The following is a 13,896-nucleotide window of genomic DNA, read 5'->3' as shown; positions in this document are numbered from 1 at the left end:
TCTTTTTCCCCCACTTCATTCACTTAACAGTAAACTGAAAGCCAAATGTTAACATGCATTAGTGCTGTTTAATTAAAGTGTAGGCATCTGAGTTTGAGATAGTAGAAAATGGGATTCCTTTTGGAATGTGGCTGGAAATGAACAAGATTGTGTCTGAGTTCGGCGGTAGGCACACTTGGTTTGGTCCTCTGTGTTTTTTGAGTAATCTTTGTTGAGGTCAGCAGCTTCCCTTAGATTAATGAAGGAGTTAGTAGTTCCAACATCCTTGAACTTCCAACCCGAGGTTGTATTGTACGTTTGTGTGTGTGTGTGTGTTTCAGAAAGAAGAAGGGGGGCTCTTAGTAATTGTACTACAAATTTCTTTCCCCAGGGACTGACTAGATGATGCCCCCAGGTTGAGAAACTACAGAATATGTCAGTGCTATGTAGATACTTCTCAGATATATTGTACCTTTCAAATGATTTATCACTTAAGTACATATTGACCCTAGGTTGGTGCCAAGCACCATTCTAGTAGTTAGGAGGGAACAAATGAACAAAAGGCTCTAGTCCCAATGAGCTTATATTTTAGTGAGTGAATATAGAAAATAAGCAAATATGTAAACAAATGTAAAATTTAATGCCAAATGGCAATGAATGTTAGAAAGTAAAACATGGTAAAGGGATAGAGATTGACATTGCAGGAGGTATGCTTATTTTAACTGGGGGTGAGGGGGTGGGGGAGGAGAGCATCTCCTTCCAAAAGATAAGAGAATATATAAATGTCCTGAGGTAGAAGAGCAGTAACCTCTTGAATATCTGGAGAGAAGCATTCCACGCAAGGGGAGCAGATGCAGACTCTAAGGAGGGACCACACTTGGCCTGTTTAAGAAATGGCAAGCGGAGAAAGTGGATTCTTCAAGAAACTGGTATTGCCTTGCAGGCTTAAAAAGAAATCAAAATTGGTAATGTACATAGGCAAAAATACTCAAAGGTATAAAGCTTTTCATAAAAGTTCAGTTGGCACATTTAAAAAATCTGTTTCAGATATTTTCATGAGTCTGCCCATGTGAATGTGTGTATGTGTAAAATTGGCAAATTATGCAAATTTAGGGAGAAGGAAGGGGTTTTGTGGTTCCCCTAATGACTAATATTAGATATATCTGTTTTTAAAATTCTATGGGTAATGTTACTGTACTGTCTAGCCAGTCCTATCTTTTCTAACTTTCCCTTTTGTTCTTTGCTCATTTTAAAGCAATATTTTTAATGGAGTATTTCAAGCATTTATCAAATGTCTTAAAAAATGTACCATATACTTTTTTGGCACTGACTTTTTTCCCCACCAAATATTTTTACTGTTCTATTATCAGTATGTGCAGAGTCTTCTCATCATTTGTACTGGCCATATAACAATTATATAACTTTCCATAATTTTGTTAAGTCCTCTATTGGATATTTAGGTTTTTTTTTTTTTTAAATTGCATTTATAAATGCTTTGTCTCACAATTCCAAAACCTTTTCCTTTTAATACCATTCGTTTCAGGATTACAGCTATTCTATTTCCAGAGAAAAATTTTAACAATGCAGAATTCGGGAAAATAATCTTAACTTTGGTAGTGGCTATAAATACAACCCTAAAATACACTAGATGAAAGTACAGAAAAAGATAAGTTGGCTGTGGTGTGAGGATGGTTGTGAAATAAGTTCTTTTATAGCAGGGCATCAAAGACTTGAATTGTTTTACCAAGAGACGGGCTACCTGGGAGGGAGCATAGCCAGAGATTAACGAGGAGGCTGGCACACTGTGATCGTACATTAGCTGTGATTGGTATTAATTTGAAGCTCAGGAGTTCTGCATGTTTAATAGAACAGCACCTGTTGTGAATGTAGACCTACACAACTAAAAATACTTGAATGCCCACTACTTGCCAAGAGTGATGCCGGACGCTTTCATATCACAAAAAAGTCAAATCACAACAGTACTGTAGAGGATCGTGCATTTACTGCAAAGAGGCAATTTTTGAAAGTACTTTTTGTTCTTAGTGGGGCATAAAAATGTACATAGGAAGGCTGATAATTTGTGATTTTGAAGTAATAAAGTTCCTGAACTCTTAGAGCTGACACATGTTAAAGCTGCTAAGAGCTAATGGTCGAAAAGATGAAAAAATTTGTTGACTTTAAAAGAGTGATTTTTGTATATTATGGCATAAGTTATCTTGTTCAACAAAAAATCTAGAGAGGAAACAAGTGCTGATCTAAACGTGAAAATCAAGTGAACTTGTTAGCGGCAAGGGTAAGATTTTATTACCTTCATCATCTCAGGGTTTCATCTGATAAACTAGTTTCAGAATCACCCAGATTTTCAGAATAGGGATGGAAAACTGTACAGTACAATAAAAAATACATGTTCTTCACAACATCTGTGCTCTTTGCCACATAAACCTGTTACAGGGATTAAACAAGCTGATGAATCTGAAAGTATGTTGAGACTACCGTCTAAGACCATCACTTATTTTCTGATCTATTTCCCATATTTGAAAGACATGTGCCAGGCGCTTTGCTAGGGTCTAGATATAGTGAAATTGTGATCTCTGCCCTTGGGGAAAATATAGCTTCATAGAAGAAACAGACAAACTTTTTTTTTTTTAAACAAATGAGAACCACTCTGGGTGCCAAGAAGACAGGAAGGACAATATTTAGATGATTTGAAGTGAAGGTCAGGGAACACTTCTTGGAGGTGAGCTGAATCCTAAAGAAATAGGAGCAATTATTAGGTAAGTTATTGGGGAGAAGGTAAGTTAAGCATGGGAAATAGCACGAAATGCTTGTGGGGTGAGAGGGCTTAATACTTGTTTATCTTTTGTTACTGTTTTAGGAAATATGAATAGTATGACTGGAAGATACAGAAAGATTAAAAGAAATAAGGTGTTTATGGAGATGTACAATCATTAAATGATTTCATTCTGCAATAATTTAAAAATTTTAAATGGGAGGTATTACATGACACAACTTGCTTGCTGGGGAAATCATTCTGGCAGCAATATGAAAGACTAGAGGGAGGGAGAGACTGAATAATGGAGTCCAGTCAGGCGAGAAAAGAAGGCGTCAGTTCAGACAATGGAAAAGAGGAAAGAGGGATGATAGAAATTTAGAAGACAGAAGGACCGTAGATGCCATTTGACGGGGTGGAATGGGGTGAAAAGAATGATAAGAATCAATATAACATTTCTGAGCTTTCTGATTTGCAGTTAAGTGGATGTAGTACTCAATTTGAAGCTTATAGCCCTTTAGGGAGACAAGTAACTGGAAAATCATATTCAGAAAGTGTTTATCAATTAATTAGTAAATAGTAATTGGTTTATCAATTAGTAAATAATTCTCTTAGATAATTAATGGCATGTATTCAAATCCTACTTTTACCATTATTAATGAGGTAGGTAGAAATTTTTTAAGTTTTTTTTTTAACTTCTAGTCAACCATATTTCAATAGTGTAGCCAGAAAGGTATACATCAGAGATTTGACTCAGAATTATTTTTAATGTTTTCTCTGAAGGAGACTGAAATAAACAAGATAAAAAATTTAAAATTATAATCCACCATAGATTGCACAAGTATACATTAGTAAGAATCTAGGTTATTATTAATACCATCATAATAATATGGCAATTACTTCTGTGGTGCTTTTGATTTTTGAGAAGTACTTTCAAGTATATTATTTGAATTACTCAACAACTTCTCTGGGGTAGATATTTTTAATCTCCATTTTCTGAGTAAATGAATTGGGGGTTAGAGAGGTTAAGTCATATTTTTTACTTAGTATGAGGAAAAGTTTTTCTGATAATTGGAGTTATGAATGGAACGAGCTGCCTGGTAGCAGGTCTTCAGCACTGATAAAGTTGAAACAGAGCATCTCTACACGGCAGAGATGACCTGCTGTGGGAAATGGCTCCAGGAGGCAAGAATTCGAACCAGAAGAGTTTTTGTGTTCAAGGATCAGAGAATCAAAGGATGTGAAAGTTGACGAGGACCTGGGGCTAATTTACTCCAACCTCTTCATTTTACCAGTGAGAGAACTGAGGCCTAGAAAGATAAACCTGTGCAAGTTGATGTAAGCTATGGAAATATCAGCGACCGATTCTATGTCTTGAGGAAAGGAGAAAAAGGGGAAGAAGAATGAGTGGAACGTATGGCTGGCACGATGTCCTGAAACATTACGTTTCCTCCAGGAGGAGTATGAATATTCTTTACCAGAGAAAAGTAATTGGCAAGTAAGATATTTCTTTTATGGTCAACAGCATTTCTTGACCTCGGTACCATTTGCAGGAAACAGGTAATACAAAGAGGTATGAGGTATGGACCTTATACTAATAGCTCTTCCAAGCAACGTGTGGTCGGCAGAATAATGGCCCCCCCCAAGAGTTCATACCCTAATTGTCAGAACCCATGATTATGTTACCTCACATGGCAGAAGGGACTTAACAGATGTGACTAAGGTTATGGAGCTTTAGGTGGGAAATTATCCTGTGGGCCCAATCTAATTGATCATGTGAGTTCATGCTTAGAAGTAGAGAAACTTTCCTAGCGGTGGCCAGAGAGAGAGAGAGAGATGTAACAGTGGAAGAGGGGTCAAAGAAACACACGATGTGAGAAGGACTAGACTGGCCATTACGGGTCTTGAAGATGGAGAAAGGTGTTTGTGAGTCAAGAAGTGTGGAGGCCTCTGGAAGCTGGAAAAAACAAGGGAATAGTTTCTCTCCAAAAGCCTCTGAAAACATAGCCCTGCTGACATCTTGATTTTGGCCCAGAGAGAGACCCATGTTGGACTTCTGGCCTACAGAATTGTAAGATAATAATTTCATATAGTCTAAGCCACCAGGTTTGTGGAATTTATTACATCATCAGCAGAAAACCATTACACAATGTAAAAAGAAACGTCTATATGGAAAATTAAATACCCATAATCAACATTCCCTGGAACACACCAAGCTGGGGTAAACCTGAGATGTCCTGAGAGGGATAGCCCATGTTCTCTTGTCTCTGCTGTTAGTTAGTTGCAGAACCTCTGGTTATCTTAAAAATGCTTCCCTCAACTGTCCCTGGGAATCGATCCTTAAGGCAGTGGGCTTCTTCATAACTTCAACCTACCCAAACCCCAACTCCTGCAGAGAGTCTTCCATTTTCCTGCCCTGGCTTAGATTCCCTCTGCTGATGTCTCCTGTTTTCCCAGTTGCCCAAGATGCCCCATTTAGGCGCCGGGCATGGCTGCTGGCTCTATGTGCAGTTTCCATCAAGACTGCTGTATTTCCCTGTGCCATGCAAGCCTTGCAGGTAGGCTTCAGCACCCTGCAGAGCCCCTGCTGTTTCCTTTTGTGTTAAATTCCTTTGAAACAGTTCCAAAGCAATGCTACCTAAAGGCTAATAGGGTTTTTGTTTGTTTGATCATTTTGTGAAATAACTCTACCAGTTGTACTTACAGTCTCCTTTCCCTAGGACTCCGTTATAAATCGTGAGGCCCTGGCCAAAGGACCTTAAGAGACATGCAGAAGGCTGAACATCAAGCTGCTCTTGTTATTGGGCAAAGCCTTCATGCTCTGACTCTTTCTCCCCACCACCCCTTATAATGAATAATTTCCCAGGGAATTTTCCGTGCCTCATGCAAATGGATTTCAGGACTGTCCACCTCACCAAACTTCAAGCTATGATCTCTCACCATTGCAGAATTGTATAAGAGAATACACTAAACACATGAATGGATCGCCGTTATAGGAATTTAGAGGAGGGTAGAATCTAGTAAGAGTTTGTATGGAGGAAACCACGGAATGAAGAGATCCCCAGTGTATATTTCAGTGTGACTGCCTGCCGCTTAGTACTTAACATGAGCAAAGGATGAACACTCAATAAATGCTTATTGAATTAATATTGAGGCAGAAATAACCATCTGATAGGGATGATGGGACTGAAGCATTGCTGAAAATGAGTCAGAGGGCCAGAAATTTAAGACAGGTAATAACTGAAATTATAAGAGAAGGAACACTTGTAGAGAAAATAGAAATAACAGACTTCTAACCACTTTATCCATGAGTATAATGTGTGAGACCTCCTCTTTACATCTTCTGTTTAACTAACACTATCTAGTATGAACTCAGGTGTTTCTGTGTCTGAGCATTAACATTGGAGAGTAAATTTTCACTTCCTCCTCTTTGGAATATGTATATTTAAGCCCTTATGTCCTAAGGTTATAACTTCTGTCATTATAATGGCTTCTTGACAATAATGAGATTTTTTAACAGAATTCTCTGTATCAGAATGGCTATCTAGCAGTGTGCTAGGTGTTGCAGAAATTACAAAACTAAGTAAGCTACAGTCTTTGCCCTCAAGGAGATTAAGGTGCCTGGGGAAGTAGAGTAAGAGATTACATAATATGGAACTCAGGATAGTTCATTTGGCTTTTATTAATCAATTATGTCATAAAGGATGGGAATAAGAATTGACTAATGAGACTTCATCCTTTTAAAGAAATTGAGGCAAAATTCATATAACAGAGAATGAACCATTAACCATTTTAAAATGTACGATTCAGTGATATTTAGTACAGTTCATCTAATTTTAAAAGAGTTCTGAAAGAAATAAAAATTTCAGTAGAGAAGACTAGAAAACTGAAGTACCTCAGTCTCCAAATACTCCACATGGAAATACACCCAGGCTCGTCCTGTTCTAATGGATGCACCTTTCTGTTTGGTACACTGTCAATGCTGCACAAACTGGTCACCTGTTCAAGCTATCGATGACCTATATTTCTTTCACTGAATTTGTTTTAGGTGTTAATATCTGCTTTGGAATTCCTTCGGCTGCGTGTTTTTTCTTTAGCGTTGCCTGTGATTATAAATTCCATGTGGACAGGTACCTAGCTATGGTATTTAAAAGCATATGCAAATGACTGGTTACCTAGTTCTGGGATTTTTATTTCCACTTATTCCTTATTGATTCTCTCATGTCATAGCAGTGGTCAATACAGTCTGGAGCACCCAGCAAAAGCTTGGGGTTGCCCTTTTCCCTGGAGGGAAATAATCAAGCTAAATGTCCAATCCTGACCATTTTGAGCACCATGAAGGCCGCTGCTATGGGCTCGAACCTGAGATGGCGCTGTTGCACTTTATCATGGCTTTCCATTTTCACCTGGACTGACCTCTCTCTCATACCTGACCATCTACCAATCAATTACCAGAGAAGGAAATGAGTAAGTAGATCAGCAACAAGTCCAGCTTTTACAGTTTCAGCAGAGGTTTCCGGCTGGCTAAAACTGACTGATGAGACTTCATCGTGTCAAAAAAACTGGCTGATGAGACTTCATCCTTCATCAGTGTGTGGTGAGCCCCAGAAACCTCAGCGCCCACAGACTTCCTTTTGTGGGGAGCCTGTCCAAACTCCATCTTTGGCTGGCAGCCACGCCCCACAGTGGGAAGGAGGGACTGGAAAACATTTCCTTGAGGCTGGCACACCTTGCCCTACCCAAACCGGTCATTTTTTCCCCCCATTTCTTTCTGGCTTGGCCAGTTTCATCTGAAACCAGAGTGACGGGAGCAGAGACACGGTAGTGAATAGGGGCTTGTGGGTACCCAAGGGTGGGTGGGTGAGGGGAGGAAGCAGCAATGCAACGAGGGGTGGACTTTGGCATTTAGGAAGAAAAAGAGGGAGGAGGCTGAGGATGGGATGGTTGCAAACGCTGTTTGTATTTCATGTGAACAAACAATAATTACGGGGTGAATGAATCGGTGGGTTTTGGCTTCTATGTTTTTATCACAAGAGACGGAATTTGCCTCAGCAATTTTGGCAAAGAGCAGAAGCAGCAGCCAGAAAGCCTAGTGATGGGGGGCCTCTGTGTATTCCTGGGAAGGGGCAGTAGGGAGAAATAAGGGGGAAAATAAGCAGGGTACAGGAATTAAAGACTTGTCCCAGGACTGTATAGTCATTCAGATGTATGGCCTTAGGCTCACTGCCCTCGGCTTGAGCTTTCTCATCTGTAAAGTAGGATGGTTGTGATATTTAAGTGAGATAATACCTGTAACCATGCTTAAAAACTGTGCAGTGTAATTTGCTGTTCCTTGCCGACAAAATTTCTTTTTTCTCTTAATTTATCTTCTCTTTTTCTGTCTTTTTCCTTTCCCACTTTCAGTCCCTCAACCTCAGCACCACTATGTCTCCTTTTTCACTCTTTTATTTCTTTGATTGTGGCCTCCTGTTACGAATCCCTTTCCTGTCCGAATTTCTCATACATTTCAGACCGAGCTTTCTTCCTACTGCTTAGTGAGAGCCATCAGTCGTTGTGGAAATGAAAGAGCCGTAGTGCGTAGCACACCCACACTGAAATGCAACTGGAAACAGGGCTTTGCGCCCTCACCCTTGCTTACCTGAGTACACTGGACTCTCCACTCACAGCCAGCGGGGGACCATCCAGGTCTCTCGATGACACATCGCAGGGCCTTCATCACTCCATGAGTGTGCGAAGGCTGCCATAACAAAGTACTACAAACTGAGTGTCTCAAACAACAGAAATTTATTCTCTCGCAGTTCGGGAGGCTAGAAGTCTGAAATCAAGGTGTTGGCAGTGTTGGTTCTTTCTGAGGGCTGTGAGGGAAAGATCTGTCCCAGGCCTCTTTCTTGGGTTTGTAGATGGCTGTCTTTATGTCATGTGGTATCCTTTCCGCATATGCGTCTGTCTTCAAATTTCCCCACTTTTTAAAGATACCGGTCATCTTACATTGGGGCCCACCCTAATAACCTTGTCACATTAATTGTCTTCGTTAACTCCTTATTTCCAAATTAAGTCACTTTCTGAGGTACTTCCAACATACGAACTTGCGGGCAGCATATCTCAACTCATAACAATGATTAGTTCTCTAGTTACGCACGCACGCAAAGTTAATTGAGCATCATATCTATTTCAGTTGTCTTCTGCACTAACTTTGTTGTCCTACCTTTCCCAACAACCCCTCACAACCAGCTCCTGCAAGCCCTGGGAGTTCTGTGATTCTGCAGCCCTGCTTTATGTTATTTTCCTATTGTTGTGATAACAAATTACCTCAAACTTGGTGGCTTCAAAGAACACAGATCTTTATCTTTCATTTCCAGAGATCAGAAGTCTGAAGTGGATAGGCAGGTCTGTGTTCCTTCTGGAAGCTCTAGGGGAGAATCCGTTTGCTTGCCTTTTCCAGCTTCTAGAGACTGCTTGCATTCCTTGGTTCATGACTCCCTTCCTGCTTTCTTCTTCCACATTTCAAGATCCCTGTGATGACACTGGACCTGCCGAATAATCCAGGATAACCTTCCTATTTTAAAGTCAGCCAAGTAGCTTGCTGGAGAAAGCTTCAAAATTATTAGCTTTTGTCTCTTAATCAGTTGTTGAATGATTTAACCAGATGTACTGTATTATTGAGTTAATGCAGGATGCTAAGCTAAGCAACTCCAGGAGATACCATTTGTGTTTCATTCATCTTATGCTATCAAGTGAATGATGAAAAATATTTGCCAAAGATGGTCGTCTGTAGTTTAGAGAAGATGATCCTAAGTACTTTTTTTTTTTCCTGATAATAACCAGCTATCAAGACTAATTGTATGTTAAAGCCACCTTAGGTTGTGTCATTAGAGTCAACTTCTCCAAAGTCCCTCTTAAGTCAGATAGGAATGGATGGGTCTCAGTCAGGGAGAGTCCTGTTGACCCTTTGCCTCAGTGCCTATGACACCTTCAGCCTGGACCCAAATTTAGTGCTGCCTCTGGCCAGTTAGAAGCTACGGAAGCAGGAAAGGATTTGTTTATCTGGGTAGTCAAAGCGATGATATTGGCATGTGGTTCAAAATAGGAGGAGAGGGGCTAAGAGAATGCTGAAAATCTATCTCAACTACCTCATTTTCCATCAGATTTATAAGCAGAGCTGCAAATGCAGTCAGTATGATCTGAAGCTGCTCTGCCTTCTACCTCTGTGGTCTTAGTGCCTGACCTCTTTAGTGTCCCCTGGGGCTGATGTCTTAGTATCAGTCAAAATGAGTTCTGATGGAGGAAGAAGAAAGAAGCAGAGTAGTAGCTAGAATATTGGTAAAGGCCTGCAATGCCAGCGATGAAAGTATAACTGGAATGTGAAGTCGCTAGTCAGCCTTGGACACGTACAGAGTAGGTTTCTAGAGCCTAGTCAGACACCAAGTCCTGGCAGGCAGAAGAAACTATGAAAGAATATGCACATTACACATTATAAGAACTAGGATCTTTCTTCTTATCCTCAGCCCTGCAAAACTTAACTGAATAAAAGAGATCAAATATGTAGTCAGCCTCTCAAATGGTGGAAAATTGAAGTGAAAGAGCACCAGATGGAGATTCAAGACACACAATACTAGGCTTAACTTGAGTGCTAATTAGCTATTGGAAGATACCTAATTCTGTGACTTAGTTTCCTCATCAGTAAGTTATGGAAGTTAGATTTTTTGGTTGCTTTCGGAGGGCTTCCTGGTTGTACGCATTTAGAATTCTATGACATTCGTGGAGCACTGATTGCAATTCATGGTGTGCTTGTCAGGGAGAATAAGAAATGGAAGGCAGAACTGCTGTTTTATTGTTTCTTTAGCAAGGAGGTATGACTACAGTGGCACGGAAGATATGGCTACTTTCATTTACGGTGTAGGAAGAGAAGAGCTTTTGATACTGAGAGTTGAACTTGCTGTCTTTGCATCTCTTCTTGAAGCGCAAGCAGCTCGCGTAATGCCAAATTACATTGATTTCACCACTCCCTGTCTTTCTTGTCCTTACCCACGTTCCATTCTTCGACTGGTCTAATAATGGATTCGTGATCAGGAGGTCCCACATCTCATTAGATCTCTGATTTATTTTCTGACCCTGGGCAAGTCACCTTTTCACTTAGATCTTAGTTGCAATATGAGGTTGTTAAAACAGCCATGGATTATTCTGAAGTAGCTTTCTCTTATAAAATTGAAGATAACTTTGAAGAATAATTCAATTTTGCAGGATTGGGAAAAAAGAAATGTAGATTAAACAAATGTGATTTTATAATTATTTATAAATCACCTCCCCTTCACCACAACCAAATTTGTTTTTGTTAGTTTGCTCTTCTTGAGCTGATATTAAAATTGATTATTTTTAATTTACTGAGTTAACATTGACTGGGAAATAGAGGCACACTGACTTAAAAATAAAAGTCTGAGCTTGGTTTATCTACAAACTGAGCAGCAATAAAGATTTGATAGTACCAGCAAGGCCGCAGGTTGTTGGTTTATAGATATTCAGATAGTGCGTGAGATAAATTGCTCACACAAAGCAGTTCAATGAACTCTGGATAGCACTCTCTGTGCTAGATGAAAATCCCCATATCTTCTCACCTGAGTTATAAGGTTCAACAGTGATATTGGGGACTGCACCTTTGTGGCTTCTATTTAAACCTCAATCAAACATATTTTGGGTGTCCAGAGAGCAGCGGTCTCTGTAGGTTAGATATGTAGAAGCATTTATATTGATAGGAATTTAGAGATGTGATGCTTTGGATATTCTTTCCAGTTTCACCAATTCATGGCAACCTGAGAATTTAGACCAACTTAGAGCTGTCAAGGAAAATAAACTGGGTTCTGACTCTTAGAGCTACAGAATGTGGTGCTCTATAGTCTGTGTACTTAACCAGATATGAGAAAGATCAGTAGTGGCCTTATATTATATAATGGTACTAGATACAGATAGCATGTTTGGCCAGCCTTTAGGACAGCATGTATTGTCCAATCTATTTTAGAACTGATTTTCTTAGAGACAGAACATTCTGTAGCATCACCATATTATATACAAATTCTTGTTTAATGTTTAGAGGCCATGGAACTTAAATGTTATCATCAAAAACAAATGAGACTGAAGTTCATGGAAAAATACAAAATATCACTGAAAGAAATTAAAGGAAATCTAAATAGATGGAAAGATATCTGTGTTCTTAGGTAAAAAGTCAATATTGTTATGAAGGCAGTATTCTCCAAATTGATCTATGTATTTGTAATATAATCTCTACCAAAATTCCAAATGTTTTTTTCCAGAAATGGTCAAGTTGATTCTAAATATCATATAGGAACACAAGGGATTTAGAATATCCAAAACAATCTTCAAAAAGAGAACACAGTTGGAAGACTAATACTGAATGATTTTCAAACTTACTATAAAGCCACAGTAATTAAGACAGTGCTATTGGCCTAAGGATAGACGTATATACCAATGGAATAGAACTGAGAGTCCTGAAATTAATTCACATGCCAATGGCCATTTGACATTTGACAGGGCACCAAAACAATTCATTAGGAGAAGAGGTGTTTTTTTTTTTTAACAAACTTCCAGAACAACTAGATGTCCTTACACCATATGCAGAAATTAACTATAAAATGGATCAAAGACCTAAATGTAAGAACTAAAGCTATAAAATTCTTGGAATAAATGTAGGCATAACTCTTTGTGATCTTCAGTTAGGCAAGTTTCTTAGCTATGCTACCAAAAGAGATAAATTAGACCTCACCAAAATTAGAAATTATTGTGCTTCAAAGGATACTATCAAAAGTAAAAAATAACACTAATTGGGAGAAAATATTGGCAATCATACATCACATAAGAATTTAGTATTCAACAATTCACAATTCAACAATAAATGCAAATAGCTCAATTAAAAAAATGCGTAAAGGATTTTAATAAACATTTCTCCAAAGAAGATATACCAGAGGCTAATGAGCACATGCAAAGATGCATTATTAATCATCAGGGAAATGCAAATCAAAATCTTAATGAGATACGCATTTCACATCAGTTAGAGAGGCTATAATAAAAAAGACAGGAAACAAATGTTAGTGAGAATCAATAGTAGATGTGGTGAAACTAGACCCCTTAGAAATTGCTGGTGAGAATGTAAAATAGTGCAGTCATTTTGGGAAACAGTTGGCAGTTCCTCAAGATTTAAACAGTTACCACGTGACTCAGAACTTCCATTCCTAGGTATGTACCCAAGAGAAGTAAAAACATATGTCCACACAAAAACTTGTATGAGAATGTTCATACCCATGTTATTCATGCAGTGAAAAAGTGGCAACTATCTCAAATCTTTACTACTTGATAAACAGATAAACAAAAAATGGCATATTCATACAATGGAATATTATTCAGCTACAGAAAAGAATAAAGTACTGTTTTATGCTACAACATGAATGTGAGGGTTAATTTTATGTGTGAGCTTTACTGGGCTCTTTAAGAAATGCCCTGATAGCTGGTAAACATTATTTCTGGGTGTGTCTGGAGGATGTTTCTGGAAAAGATTAGCATTTGAATCAGTAGGCTGAGTAAAGATCTGCCCTCACAGTGGGAGTGGGCATCAGCCAATCCACCAAAGGCCTGGATAGAACAAAAAGGCAAAGGAAGGGTAAATTCTCTCTCTTTTGGAGCTGCGACTTTTATCTTTTCCTGCTCTTTGACACTGGAGCTCTTGGTTCTCTGGGCTTGGACTCTAGGACTTAAACAGCGGCCCCTGGTTTTCAGGCCTTCAGCCTTGGACTGAATCATAACACCTGCTTTCCCTATTCTCCAGCTGGCAGATGGCAGATTGTGGGACTCCATTACCTCATGAGCCAATTCCTATGCTAAATCTCCTCATTATACATATGTATGTTCTATAGATTCTGTTTCTCTAGAAAACCCTTAGTAATACAGTGGATGAACCTTGAAAACAAGCTAAGGTGAAAGAAGTCAGACACAAAAGGCCACAAATTTATATGAAATGTCCAAAGTAGGCTAATCCATAAAGACAGAAAACAGATTAGTGATTGCCAGGGCTTGGGGGTGGAGAGTGGGCATTGGAAGTGACTGTTATTGGTACCAGTTTCTTTTTGGAGGAGATGAAAATA

The 13,896-nt window shown here is 39.0% G+C and overlaps 1 protein-coding gene across 1 annotated transcript in view; it reads left to right on the top strand.

Annotated features, from left to right (window-relative positions):
- Positions 1-7,358: 7,358 nt before the first annotated feature.
- The window catches only part of STYK1 (serine/threonine/tyrosine kinase 1), a 31,375-nt gene continuing 24,837 nt past the window's right edge, over positions 7,359-13,896 (top strand). The window contains exon 1 of the mRNA XM_039853157.1: positions 7,359-7,570. The gene's annotated coding sequence lies outside the window, so the exon portion shown is untranslated. The remainder of the gene's footprint in view (positions 7,571-13,896) is intronic.

The sequence above is a fragment of the Pteropus medius genome, unplaced genomic scaffold, assembly GCF_902729225.1.
Source record: "Pteropus medius unplaced genomic scaffold, Ma_sr-lr_union100, whole genome shotgun sequence".
Classification (NCBI taxonomy): Eukaryota; Metazoa; Chordata; class Mammalia; order Chiroptera; family Pteropodidae; genus Pteropus; species Pteropus medius.
The sequence above is the reverse complement of the archived record's forward strand: the minus strand, read 5'-3'. Positions and strand labels throughout refer to the sequence as shown.